Raw genomic sequence first — 15,095 nt, 5'->3', positions numbered from 1 at the left:
AATCTCGCGCCGGTCTTCACTCGGCCGCTCCATCCTCAGTGCGCCTGCGCCGGGTGTACATGTGACGTCATCGGCGCAGGCGCACTGAGGATGGAGCGGCCGAGCGAGCGTCCTCCACTCAGTGCGCCTGCGCCAACTGAAGACCGGCGCGAGATTTAAAACGCAGACAGGGCCAGTCAGAGAACGAGCGCGTCCGCTGGCCCTGTCAATCAACATGAGGAGGGGGCGTCATTATGAATGGAGGATGCGGCTGCTAGCAGCAGGTAGCCGCCCTACCTGCTGCTAGAGAGGTAATTTGCATATTACAAAAGTCCATTTTTTTTATATAACTACTGAACCAAACTGAGACCTTTAAGAACAGTGGACTTGTTACTCCTAAATCTGGCCTCATCACTACCTTGCACTTTTATCCTGCTCAGATGCATTGTCTGTCCTCCCCAGTATCCCAGGGGAGCCCTGCCTTGCTACCCAAAACCCACCAACACCAAGGGCACCCCCATACCCACAGGCAGGAGACCCTAAACCCAAGTGTTCTACGAGGGGAGGTAAGGGTGCGCCCCTCCCTTCACTGCACAGCCCAGAGAGTACCAGAGTGAGGACTGCTATCATGACTTTTGCCACTCCTATCCTTGCCACCACTACCACTTTTGTCCCCCCCCTCGGGCTCACTGCAGCTGCATTATTTTATAAACAATAATACCGAGATGGTAAGCGGAAAATATATACTACAGCTATAAAGCACAAGAGAACTATTTATAACATAAAACATTTATTGCAAGAAAATTTAGACTAGCACATCCAAAGTCACAGCTGGACATCCATAAAGCTAACGTACAAACAAAATATGGCAGCATACTGTTATACATGCAAACAACAGAACTAGGGATTAGTGATTATTCTGGATGACATTGTTACTATACCTACTACACATGATAAATGGAAGCTCTTTGTGCACATTTTTGATCAAATGCATGTGGGGCCCATCTACCAACATCAAGGTGGTTTCTGCAGATGGGTAACTAATACTAAGGCCTCATGCACATGACCGTGTCCATTTTTCATTTTTGCGAATCTGCAAAACATGGAAACCGGCCATGTACATTCCGCATTTTCCTGAACAGATCGTCCAGCCCTCAATAGAGCAGTCCTATCCGTGATACGGTATTTGTCCTGCCAATTCTCGGCATATTTGCTGGATCGTGGTTGGATCCCCGCCGGACCACATTATAGTTGATGGGGCTGGAGGGCATTCCAGTAGCATCCTGTCTGATCGGCAAACTCAAATGTGAAACAAGCCTAATCCAGAATAATCTCTAATCCCGAGTTCCGTTAATGGCATGTTTAACAGTGTGCTGCCATATTTTGTTTGCTGTCTATAAAACTATTTATTTACATCTGTCCGTGTAACGGCAAATGTTTCTTGGTTGAAAAGGCCACTGTAGCAACCATTTATTATCAATCAACTCAGCACTAGAGAATCCAATTGCACATAACCTCTCAACTTTTTAGAGAGGGCATCCAATGCCCTCTCCAAAAACACTACTCCATCATAATTTGCAGTGCACCTAAGGCTACTTTCACACTAGCGGCAGCCTTCTCTGGCAGGCTGTTCCGGCGGGTGAACAGCCTGCCGGAGAAGGCTGGCTCTAGGGTGAGAGTAGCCTAACATCTCTGCCCATGGCTGCTTCTACCTGACCTGAGGGCACCCAAATTAAACTAAATGCACTGTGTTATTCAAAACTCCTGGGACCCCCAACCATCATCAGAAGGACAACTCCAGCTGTACCCTTAACAGCTAGTATTCACTCCAGGTAATTCCTTGTATATTACCTCCATATCTGTTGCCTTCAAGGACCCTACCCCACCACCATAAATAATCTCATGCTGAGGCAGCTGGAGAAAATACAGTACTAGAGATGAGCAAATTTTTTAAAAATTCGATTTGCTGGTTTGCCGAATTTTTGGGAAACAATTTGGTTCGATCCGAGTTTATTTGTGGCGAATTACATTCAAAAACAGCTATTTCCTGGCTGCAGAGAGCCTTTCTAGTGGTGTAGAAGACTGTGCCTTGCAGTAACACTGATAGGGAGTCTGCTTTGGTACTGAAATAATACTGTGAGTCTGTATGACATGCAGATGACAGGCGTCACTCTTAGAATCACTACACACTTCACTTATTTGGGCAGTCAAGTATGAACTCAGCCTTACAGGTCAATATTAGCATCAAGAAGAAGCGCACTCCTTTTACACCATCGGCAGCTGATTCCACATAGATGTCTACAGAACCTGTTCTATAAAAACAAGTAGAGCCCCCCGACAGAGTGGAGAGGGTGTCAGCAGCAAGTTTGTGTTGACGTCACCCATTATTTTGCCCTTCCTCTGATCCGTCAGAACAATAGCCCCCCAAAAAAAGATCCTGTATGTTGAGCATCCGCCTTTAGAATATAAAACTGCACCGCTGAATGGCAAATATATATTTTTTCTTTTTCCGCTAATACACGCCACAAAAGGCTTTAGAACAGATAACTGCACTGCCGAGCGGCAAATATATTTTACTTTTGCCACTAATACACAACAAAAAGGGCTGTAATTTTAGCACTTCACCACACAACAGCTAATAAGCCCTTTTTTTCCCCACTAATACATGCCAAAAAATGCTTTAGGACATATAACTGCACCGTATAAGGGAAAATAAGATGTAGAAATATTTCCTTGTAATAAACCCTGTTAATGCCTGTATCAAACAGCACTTGCATAACACGAACGGTTTGCTGGAATTACAGAGCTGTATAATGGCAATTTGGATCCCCAGTCAGTGCAGCAAGGTGTAATCGGATTGTTCCTATTACCCAGGCTGTAACCTTCCCTACTGAACCCTGTTCAACAGAAATGCTGTGGAATGATTCCTCCCTATCCTTTCCCTACACCTTGAATAATCTTTCCCTGCACTTGACGTTTTTTCTCACACTGTCCCTAGCGCCTGCTGATGTCTCTCCCTGCACTAAGTACACTGGTAAATGGCAGAATCTAAGATAGCTGCCGCTATTTTTAGGGCTGTGACATCACAGGGCTGGCTGGCTGCTGATTGGCTGCATGCATGGCATTATGGGTGATCCCGCCTTCCCAGAGTTCCTTGCTCCATGTCATCACACGTGCAGCAGCCATTTTAGGAAAAAATGTGATTCGTTACCACGAAGCGTGAGGAAATTCGGCTTCGGTGCAAATGAAATTTTTCCTGAAATTCGGATCGATTTCCACTTCGATTTGCTCATCTCTAGCAAATGCCTAAAAAACAAACCACCTGCAAAACATTACACAATAATGTCTATAGATAGACATGCGGCGGCCCAGAATGAGGAGTGGTGCAGAGAATGGTGGTAGTGCCTCTGGCTGTAACAGTCAATCACAGTGGCAATCCTCACACAGATGCTTCCTAGGGCTAGGGCAGTGAAACAAGGGCGTAACCTTTCTTCCCTTGGAGCACACCCTGATGTTGGGGCCTCTTCTTGATGGTAGTTGTGTGCCTTTGATGTTACAGGTTTAGTGAAGGTGCAAGGCAAGAGATGTAGGTACAATGGCCGGTGTATGGTACAGGAGTCAGTAACCAGGCCAGATGTAGAAGATATACCTCCCTCTTTACTGAAGTGCAGAATGGGAGTTGTTGTACATACAATGGTATCAAAACAAAGTTCTAACAATTCACAGTGCAAAATCTCCCCAGATAGCATGTATGGATTTGAGCAAGGATGGCAACTTTAGTACTCTTTCCTCTCTATCTTCCCAAAGTGTCTCTCTCGCTCTCTACAGAATATGGCTAGCGATATTATTCTGGCAATTCTGGCTGTAATTTCAGGGCTTAAGATACGACTGGCCAGGTCATGTCAAAAGCCGTCTAAACAATGTGCCTCTAACTGCAGTAATGTCTATGAGCTTTGATCGGCAAATATTCCATGCAGAGTCTAGACCTTCTTGGCTCTTTCCTGTATCTCTCTATCTATTCCAGAAATGGTGGTCTTGCTCTCAGTAGATAATCTTCAGAGAAGGTGATTCTCTGGATCTTTGTTCCAGTCCTTTGAGGAGTGGAGCACATGTGGCAGCTTCATCTCTCTGCTAATGCCCACACTATACTGAGTTAGGGGCAAATCCAGTATCCATGCCCTACTTCCTGCAGGGGCTGTGTCAGAGTTGGTTAACATCGTCACTTCCATGCATACCCATACTGGGTATATATATGGCATAAACTGAAATAACATTAACTAACTAGTCTGGGGCACTGTAGATAGATAGATAGTAAACTTCTTGGTGTCACTTCTTAACCAACCTAATAATTCATTACCCAAGCCTCTTACCTAGCCACGTATCTCCTGCCACTACTCAGACCCCCATCATCCCATCTGTCTCCCTATGCATAACCTTTTAATACACCATTAATTCCGCCTTAAACCTTTTAACGTCTTTTTCCTTGCTTTCACTTCTTTCTCCTCCCATTAAGTCATCTATTCCGATAAAACAGGGTCTTCGATATCATGGCTGTCATTATCCCCTGAGAGAACTAGATGGAGATCTATGATTCGCAACTGTATGCCAGCATTTAGATTGGCAATTGTGTTGCCTGGCAGAATATGGGGTTTCCATTTATAGTGGATTACTGGCTGATAGAAGTCGTATATTTTTTTTCCAGTCAAAGTAGAGCTCACTACAGGATATAAATGGGACTTTTTGAAGCACGGCTGATGGATGTGCTGCTCTTAAAAGGGTTGTCCAAGATTAATCAAAATTTTGGACAAACCTTGCAATAGCATAAAGTAAACACAATGTTATCCCCAATAGCGCCATTCTCTGTAGTGCCAACACTGTGACGGGCACAGAAACATGCAGGTGTGCTGAATCTCTATGCCGCAGCCAATAACTGTCCTCAGAACTAGAACTCTAAGGATAGTGATTGGCTGCAGCAGTCACCTGCCCCATACCGGCACATGCCTGCTGCAGTTTGTAAACAAGCAGTGCAAGAGGATTGGACCAGAGCTGCAAAGAACATTGCTGGAGAAAGGGGTGTGTTTTGGTGGGCTGGTCCAAGATTTTTAATTATCCTTGGACATCCCCTTTAATATAGAATATATTTTAGAACAGTTAAAGTTATCCAAGTTATATTTATTGATGGGTCATCAATATCAGATTGGCTGGGGTCAGACACCCGGCACCCCCGCCGATCAGCTGTTTGAAGAGAAGGCGCGCCCCGTGCCAGCGCTGCCTCCTCTATATTGTTTACCTTCTCGCCGTTGCATCTGCAGCGGTGAGCAGGTGTAATTACACCTAACCGTCCCATTCATTTCAATGGTACGGATCGCTTCTATACAAGTGTATGGGAACAATCCGTCCCATTGAAATGAATGGGATGGCTTGGGTGTAATTACACCTGCTCTCTGCTGCAGATGCAACGGCGAGCAGGTAAACAATGAAGGGGAGGCAGCACTGGCACTGCGCGCGCCTTTTCTTCAAACAGCTGATCGGCGGGGGTGCCGGACCCCAGAAGATCTGATATTGATGACCCATAATAGGGTCCATTCACACGTCCGCAACTTGGGTCCGGATCTGTTCCGCAATTTTGCGGAACGGGTGTGGACCCATTCATTTTCAATGGGGCCGGAACGGATGTGGACAGCACACTATGTGCTATCCGGATCCGCAATTCTGTTTCCGAAAAAAATAGAACATGTCCTATTCTTGTCCGCAACAGCGGACAAGAAAAGGCATTCTCTATTATAGTGCTGGCGATCTGCGCACCGCGAAATGTGGAACACACATTGCCGGTGTCCGTGTTTTGCGGATCTGCAATTTGCGGACCGCAAAACACCTACGGACGTCTGAATGGACCCTTATAATGCAATGTTATGCTATGCTTATGTATACCCAGCATGACCTGGTATGGTTGTCAGGGACAGGGTTAGCCACCCTGTCCCACCCCTCTTGGCAGGAGTGGGCTGGTCTGACTTCCTGTCTAGAGGGGGGGTTCTAGTCTAGGGAGTGAGGGGGGAGGAAGCAAGCCCTTGTGCTCCTCCTTAGGCCTCAGGAAGATACTGGTTCTGCAACAGCACGAAAGAGAGAAAGAAGGAACTTAAAATATTCATGGCCAAGCATAGTAGTCAGCAAGGTAACAAATAAAAAAGAGACATTTATCCTTCTACCTCTGGCCTGGTGTCCTGACTCCTACCCCACCATAAGCTGACCATTACACTACTACCCCTCTGCAAGGCAACCATACAACCACCAACATCAAGAGCACCCAAAACTGCCATTAGACAGAAGTCCTAACTACAGGGAATGCCCTGAAGATAAAAAAAAAAGGTGAACCCTTCTTGCACTGCACCGGCCCTAGGGAACAACAGACTGAGGGAAATTATGGTAACTCATTCTATAGTTAGGGTCCATTCACACATCGTGCTGCCCCATAGAAATTAATGGGTCCGCAATTCCGTTCCGCAAAATGCGGAACGAAATTGCGGATGTGTGAATGGACCCTTACAGTCACTACCACTACCATCCTCTGCTCCAGATTCTCAAGAGCATTTGCTTTCTGGTCTTTGTCTGCCCTAATTCGTTGGATCAAGAGCGACATCAGGAAAACCAGGCTCTCCATACACTTTCTGCAGAGTTGAATGCTATGTTGTCAACTCCCCTACAGCTGTCTGTTTAACCAGATTCTCCATGTGCAGCGTACTCAAGTTGTGTGTAGTAGGTGTTTCTGGGTGATGTAGTGCAATATACACTAACCTGGTAGAGCTGACCCTCTGCAAGGGCAGGTATAGGTAGGAATAGTTCGTGACGCCAGTGCCAAGTAAACGGTGGCACGCCGTTTGCGGATGCAGGAATAATTTGAGGAAACGTGGTGTTAAAACAGAACTTCAACTTTAGTAGTTTGCAGGCAGAGACAATATTGGAAACGCAGTTCCTCAGCATACAGTCGATTTTACAATTCGGTCGATGCAGGCAATTCAGTACAGCAGGGTAATTACAGAGTGTGGAACACAGGACTTGCAGCAAAGGAGCTTGCACTCTAACTCTGTCTGATCCTGGAATGTAGCAATTCTTCACCAAGGCCCATTAACCTAAGTCTGGCTTTATATCCTTGATTATGGCTTAAATAAGTACCTCCTCTGTTTCTCTTAGTACCTCTGGCTCCTCTGATCTTTGCCTCAGTCTCTCCTAGCTTCTGAATGGTTCCTCAGGCCCTTAGGCTAAGATGTTCCTGCTTCTGCATATGGGTATTCAGGAGGGAATCTTCCCCTGAACAGCAGGCTTCAGGCCTGGACTTGTCTCAGACATTGTCTAATCTCCAACTGTAGCTTACAGATACTAGACTCTGTCTGCCTTGCACTTCCCTGACTGGGCTTTATATAAACTAGGGCTCCCTAGCTCCCTCTATGGACTAGAAGTAGGAATGACACCCCTAGCAGGCCTGTAAGTGCAAGTTTCAGTGACAGGGAAATACACACATTACATTACATTTTATAAAACTGGCATACAACAACTTCCCCATAATTAGGAGGGACGACAGCACACCAAGTGACACTTTGGTAGTGACGGGTATTACAACTCCCGTACACTACATACCCCACTGCTTTAAGCTGAGTACGACCTCGTACTCCATCATGGGTCGCCCAACTGGAATCTCTACCTGAAATAGAAAAAGAGACATGCAGGCATACATACATGTAATTAATCTGCATTTACATTTACATCAGGTCCAATTGGCAAAGGTGCAGGGTAGTGACAAGGGGCGTCGTTCTCTTCTCTCAGGATAGTGAATGGAACGGGGGCGCTGACCTGGCACAGCGTAACATTATAACCAGGATAGTCCATGACAATGAATAAGTCCATGATAAAACAGTAGAAAACGGTATAAAAGTTCTTGGAGGCTCAAATAACAAACATGAGTCCGTACCCAGGTTATTTCTCATTAAATCACAGAGGCTCTCATGCGGTGGAGTCCATCTCTGGGCACAATACTTTTAAAAGAATAAGAATCTCAGAGGCTCAGGTACTTTTGAGTCTGTCTCCGGGCACGGTTCCTTAGTATGAAGTTGCACAATAAAAGGACAGCAAAGACAAGTGCTGTAACACCCCTGATCAACCTGAAAAGGGGGTGAAGGGTAAAAGGTGCAACAAAGGAACAGGCACAACTTGGCGTGGGTAACAAAAGCAGGCAGGAGGTCCTGGAAACAAACGTGGCCTTGCTGACTTTGTGATTTCAGTGGTCAACACCTACCACTGAGCCGTGGACAAACTGGCAGCCGCAACAAAGGACCAGCAACATAGGACTCCTGTCCTGGAAGGGTTAACATCACTTTCTGAAGAAATAAATCAAAGGCCTAGCAGGCTGATTACAGTGGCCTATCATATCCACTTGGCTCCGCTGGCAGGTATCGTCTGTAGTAGTCCTCTACAGGAGGATGGGCCCACATAACAGTGTCAGGGGGCAGCTGTAGAGTAAAGGGGCCCCTAATAGGTATTGGCCCCATAGGCCTAGGGGTGAACCCTCTGATGGACCGTGCCGGCCCTGGCATGATCACTGCAGGGTGCGACGTGCTTGGCACCGCCGCAGCAAGCGGTCCGGTGCTCGGGGTGCAGCAATTTACGGCAATCGCGGGTCCGGTCTGGGGCACTGACGGAGCGGTGGCAACAGAAGGCGGTCGGCGGGTGGTGACAGGCACCCTTACCTCATCCTTCCTCGGCGGTGTCTGGATCCTGGCGGTGTAGGTCTTACGCAACTCCCGCAACTTCTCCTCCAGCCGGACGATCTGCTCACCGATGCTCTCTGTGTCGGAGTCGCTGTCCTCTGCTGGCGCCGCCGGCGCAGGTACAGTCACCGATGACGCGGACTCGGCCTCTGCAGGTTCTGGTCTCCGTCCCATCCGGATGTTCTCAAAGGTAGCACTAAGTCCTTTTAACTGCTCCAGCTCAGATATCGTCTTCTCCCGACGAGGCAGCTCGGGGGAAGGGAAGGGGCTCACCCATTTTTCCAACACGGTTGGCTGCCAGAAGACGTTTGGCCCAATGAAGGAGCTCCGCTCCTGAAAGGCGTGATGGGCCGGCTCTGGAGAGCGTTCCGGTTCTCGCTCGCAGCCAGAGTAGTCTTCTCTTTCTTCTGCCTCCCAGTCCTCAGGTGCTCGCTTGGGACGGGTCACAGCAGTCGCATAAGGGCCGCGCAGGCCCTCGGCAGGGGTGTACTCCACTTCCTCTCCCTCGCGGAGGCTGTGCTGGTACGAAGGGAGGTAGTCTCTCTTGACAGACCTTCGATTCACATAGAGGTCTCTGCCAGTCAGATAGTCTTGAATAAACCCGTAGCCACGGGGTTTGTCAAACGATAGCACCACTCCCTTTCTCCTTTCCAGGCGGGGTTGGGTGTGTGTATGCTTTTCATGTATGGTCTTGGTCAATTCCTCATACACGATCTTAGTCTTGGTATTCCGCTTGATAGCGGCCTCTCGAATCTCCGCCATCAGGGAAGACCATTTGAACGATGGCTGGAAAAAGTCCCTCCACGAGCCATAGTAGGGCTCGGGTTCTTTCTCCCTGGTGCGGCAGGCGGGTTGCTCCGGTCCCGGAGAGTAGGCCGGTGGAGCCTCTTCTGGCTCTACACCGATGTCAGTCATCTTTGCTTTTTCAGGTGCGGACATTGCAGCAACGCTCTGTTCACAATCCAACATGCTCGATCCTTCTGAGGAGAGCGATAGGGTCGCGTCAATTAAAGTAGCCAGCTCCTCCCATTTCATTGGGGAGCCGCCCCCCAGGTATTCCAGTATATGGAGGGCGGTGTCCATGCTGGCAGACATGCAAATGTCCAGATAAGCCGTGGCGCCTGCCCTTGACCTTCTTCCCGCTTTTTTCCTCAGAAAGGCGCCAATTTTTCCCGCCTTTTCGGGATGAAGGTGACGCAGCAGTAAATTCAGCAGGCTCAGCGGCCATCTTTAGGTACAAACGCTGTCTATTCACTGACAGCAAGCAGGAATGTTTAAAGTCCACAAAACCACACTCCAATGCGGCGATTTTCTTCCTCTGTGCGGCGCAATACTGCACAGCGCTTTTTAGAGGTTTTTGGGACACTTTGGGTATGATTTTCAGTCCACAAAGTCCACTTGAATAAAACAGGTTATTTGTCACTTTGGTCACAGGGCAACGGTATAAGGCACAAAGTTCACGCTTCTTGCACTAGAAAGCGTGCGTATCCTGTTCGTGACGCCAAAAGAGAGGTGCAGCGTACTCAAGTTGTGTGTAGTAGGTGTTTCTGGGTGATGTAGTGCAATATACACTAACCTGGTACAGCTGACTCTCTGCAAGGGCAGGTATAGGTAGGAATAGTTCGTGACGCCAGTGCCAAGTAAACGGTGGCACGCCGTTTGCGGATGCAGGAATAATTTGAGGAAACGTGGTGTTAAAACAGAACTTCAACTTTAGTAGTTTGCAGGCAGAGACAATATTGGAAACGCAGTTCCTCAGCATACAGTCGATTTTACAATTCGGTCGATGCAGGCAATTCAGTACAGCAGGGTAATTACAGAGTGTGGAACACAGGACTTGCAGCAAAGGAGCTTGCACTCTAACTCTGTCTGATCCTGGAATGTAGCAATTCTTCACCAAGGCCCATTAACCTAAGTCTGGCTTTATATCCTTGATTATGGCTTAAATAAGTACCTCCTCTGTTTCTCTTAGTACCTCTGGCTCCTCTGATCTTTGCCTCAGTCTCTCCTAGCTTCTGAATGGTTCCTCAGGCCCTTAGGCTAAGATGTTCCTGCTTCTGCATATGGGTATTCAGGAGGGAATCTTCCCCTGAACAGCAGGCTTCAGGCCTGGACTTGTCTCAGACATTGTCTAATCTCCAACTGTAGCTTACAGATACTAGACTCTGTCTGCCTTGCACTTCCCTGACTGGGCTTTATATAAACTAGGGCTCCCTAGCTCCCTCTATGGACTAGAAGTAGGAATGACACCCCTAGCAGGCCTGTAAGTGCAAGTTTCAGTGACAGGGAAATACACACATTACATTACATTTTATAAAACTGGCATACAACAACTTCCCCATAATTAGGAGGGACGACAGCACACCAAGTGACACTTTGGTAGTGACGGGTATTACAACTCCCGTACACTACACATGTCTTTGTCTTACTGCACACAGGGTAGATGGGAGAGGCTCTTACTCCAGGCAGTTGTCCTACAGCCAGATAAATGGCAGTACAAAGGAGAAGGGAAACATGGCTGAGCTCCTGGGACACAGACAAGTTTTCTTCTTCACTTGGCACCAGAGTATGTTTTAAAGAACCCTGCAGATCACTACAAATTCATGCTCTGATGAACCCATGCAGGTGTAAAGATGTTTAACTGTCTTTAAATGTTCTCACCTCATATAAACTGCGATACTAGGGATAAAACAATACTGACGACACAGTATTTATGAGTTTGCAATATTCATGGGGGGATAGCTCTCCCCTGCCTCCCAATGACCCTCTCAAAAGTGACTGTCAGTAGCCATCAGTAACTGGGGTAGCACTCCACACATGAATACAGAAGAATGCGGAATTGAATGAGCGAAAGTACAGCGAACTTGTCACTATAATTAGTAAGGCACCATATCTAGGTAACATAGTAACAAAATTTGTAAGGCTGAGAAAAGCCATATGTCCATCCAGTTCATCCTGTTGTCCTGCAAAGTTGACCAAGAGGAACGCAAAATCCCCCAGGAGTTAGAAGGCAATTTTCCGAATTTTAATGAAAAAAAAAAAAAAAAAAACCTTCCCGACTTCAATTAGACAATCAGAATAAGGCCTCTTTCACACTAACGTTTTTTTTTTTTCGTTTTGCGGGCCGTTTTTTGTGTTCTGTATACGGTCCGTATACGGAACCATTAATTTCAATGGTTCCGCAAAAAAAACTGAATGTACTCCGTATGCATTCCGTTTCCGTATTTCCGTTCCGTTGAAAGATAGAACATGTCCTATTATTGCCCGCAAATCACGTTCCATGGCTCCATTCAAGTCAATGGGTCCGCAAAAAAAACGGAACACATACGGAAATGCATTCGTATGTCTTCCATATCCGTTCCGTTTTTTGCGGAACCATCTATTGAAAATGTTATGCCCAGCCCAATTTGTTCTATGTAATTACTGTATACTGTATGAGCCATACGGAGAAACGGAAACACAACGGAAACAAAAAAACGGAACAACGGATCCGTGAAAAACGGACCGCAAAACACTGAAATAGGCCTCTTTCACACTACCGTATGGCTAACTCCCTGGATAAACGACCCCTCTCTAGTAACTATAGCCTGTAATATTCTTACACTCCAGAAATACATCCAGGCCCCTCTTGAACTCTTTTAGTAAATTCACCATAACCACCTCCTCAGGCAGAGAGTTCCATAGTCTCACTGCTCTTACCGTAAAGAATCCTCTTCTATGTTTGTGTAGAAACCTTCTTTCCTCCAGACGCAGAGGATGGCCCCTCGTCACAGTCACAGTCCTGGGGATAAATAGATCATGGGAGAGATCTCTGTATTGATCTTTAATATTTTGATAATCTTTCTGAGTACTGTAGTCTACTATTGCAGCCCACTAAAATTCCTAAGTCCTTTTCCATTTAAGTGTTACCCAGTGTTTTACTATTTAGTATGTACAGGTGACTTGCATTATTCCTTCCCATGCGCATAACCTTACATTTATCAGTGTTAAACCTCATCTGCCACTTCTCTGCCCAAGCCTCCAATCTATCCAGATCCCTCTGTAGCAGTATACTGTCCTCTTCCGTGTTTATTACTTTACACAGTTTATCTGCAAAAATTTATATTTTACTATGCAAGCCTTCTACAAGATCATTAATAAATATATCGAAGAGAATAGGGCCCAATACTGACCCCTGAGGTACTCCACTATTGGCGGTGACCCAATCGGAGTGTGTACCGTTAATAACCACCCTCTGTTTTCTATCATTGAGCCAGTTACTTACCCACATACAGACATTTTCTCCCAGTCCGAGCATTCTCATTTTATATACTAACCTTTTATGCGGTACAGTGTCAAATGCTTTGGAGAAGTCCAGATATACAACATCCATTGATTCGTCGCTGTCAAGTCTAGAACTTACCTCCTCATAGAAACTGATTAAATTAGTTTGACATGACCGATCCCTCATGAAGGCATTATACAGGGAGTGCAGAATTATTAGGCAAATGAGTATTTTGACCACATCATCCTCTTTATGCATGTTGTCTTACTCCAAGCTGTATAGGCTCGAAAGCCTACTACCAATTAAGCATATTAGGTGATGTGCATCTCTGTAATGAGAAGGGGTGTGGTCTAATGACATCAACACCCTATATTAGGTGTGCATAATTATTAGGCAACTTCCTTTCCTTTGGCAAAATGGGTCAAAAGAAGGACTTGACAGGCTCAGAAAAGTCAAAAATAGTGAGATATCTTGCAGAGGGATGCAGCACTCTTAAAATTGCAAAGCTTCTGAAGCGTGATCATCGAACAATCAAGCGTTTCATTCAAAATAGTCAACAGGGTCGCAAGAAGCGTGTGGAAAAACCAAGGCGCAAAATAACTGCCCATGAACTGAGAAAAGTCAAGCGTGCAGCTGCCAAGATGCCACTTGCCACCAGTTTGGCCATATTTCAGAGCTGCAACATCACTGGAGTGCCCAAAAGCACAAGGTGTGCAATACTCAGAGACATGGCCAAGGTAAGAAAGGCTGAAAGACGACCACCACTGAACAAGACACACAAGCTGAAACGTCAAGACTGGGCCAAGAAATATCTCAAGACTGATTTTTCTAAGGTTTTATGGACTGATGAAATGAGAGTGAGTCTTGATGGGCCAGATGGATGGGCCCGTGGCTGGATTGGTAAAGGGCAGAGAGCTCCAGTCCGACTCAGACGCCAGCAAGGTGGAGGTGGAGTACTGGTTTGGGCTGGTATCATCAAAGATGAGCTTGTGGGGCCTTTTCGGGTTGAGGATGGAGTCAAGCTCAACTCCCAGTCCTACTGCCAGTTTCTGGAAGACACCTTCTTCAAGCAGTGGTACAGGAAGAAGTCTGCATCCTTCAAGAAAAACATGATTTTCATGCAGGACAATGCTCCATCACACGCGTCCAAGTACTCCACAGCGTGGCTGGCAAGAAAGGGTATAAAAGAAGAAAATCTAATGACATGGCCTCCTTGTTCACCTGATCTGAACCCCATTGAGAACCTGTGGTCCATCATCAAATGTGAGATTTACAAGGAGGGAAAACAGTACACCTCTCTGAACAGTGTCTGGGAGGCTGTGGTTGCTGCTGCACGCAATGTTGATGGTGAACAGATCAAAACACTGACAGAATCCATGGATGGCAGGCTTTTCAGTGTCCTTGCAAAGAAAGGTGGCTATATTGGTCACTGATTTGTTTTTGTTTTGTTTTTGAATGTCATAAATGTATATTTGTGAATGTTGAGATGTTATATTGGTTTCACTGGTAAAAATAAATAATTGAAATGGGTATATATTTGTTTTTTGTTAAGTTGCCTAATAATTATGCACAGTAATAGTCACCTGCACACACAGATATCCCCCTAAAATAGCTAAAACTAAAAACAAACTAAAAACTACTTCCAAAAATATTCAGCTTTGATATTAATGAGTTTTTTGGGTTCATTGAGAACATGGTTGTTGTTCAATAATAAAATGAATCCTCAAAAATACAACTTGCCTAATAATTCTGCACTCCCTGTATGCTTATTTTCATTGAGATACTCCAGGAAAGCTTCTTTCAGAAAACCTTTAATTTACCGACGATATGTATAAGGCCCCTTGCAGACAAGCTTGTCCGGATGCATTGCGTCTGCGATCAGGGAAAATTGCGCGAGTAGGTACGCAATTGCAGTCAGTTTTGAGTGTGATTTGCGTTCCGATGTTCAGTTTTTATTGCTCGGGTGCAATGTTCAGTTTTGCACGTGGGTGATAAAAAACTGACTGTGGTACCCAGACCCGAACTCGGACTTATTCACTGAAGTTCGGGTTTGGGTTAGGTGTTCTGTATATTTTATTATTTTCCCTTCTAAC

Source organism: Bufo bufo, chromosome 2, assembly GCF_905171765.1.
Source record: "Bufo bufo chromosome 2, aBufBuf1.1, whole genome shotgun sequence".
Taxonomy (NCBI): domain Eukaryota; kingdom Metazoa; phylum Chordata; class Amphibia; order Anura; family Bufonidae; genus Bufo; species Bufo bufo.
Note: the sequence above shows the minus strand (reverse complement) of the source record.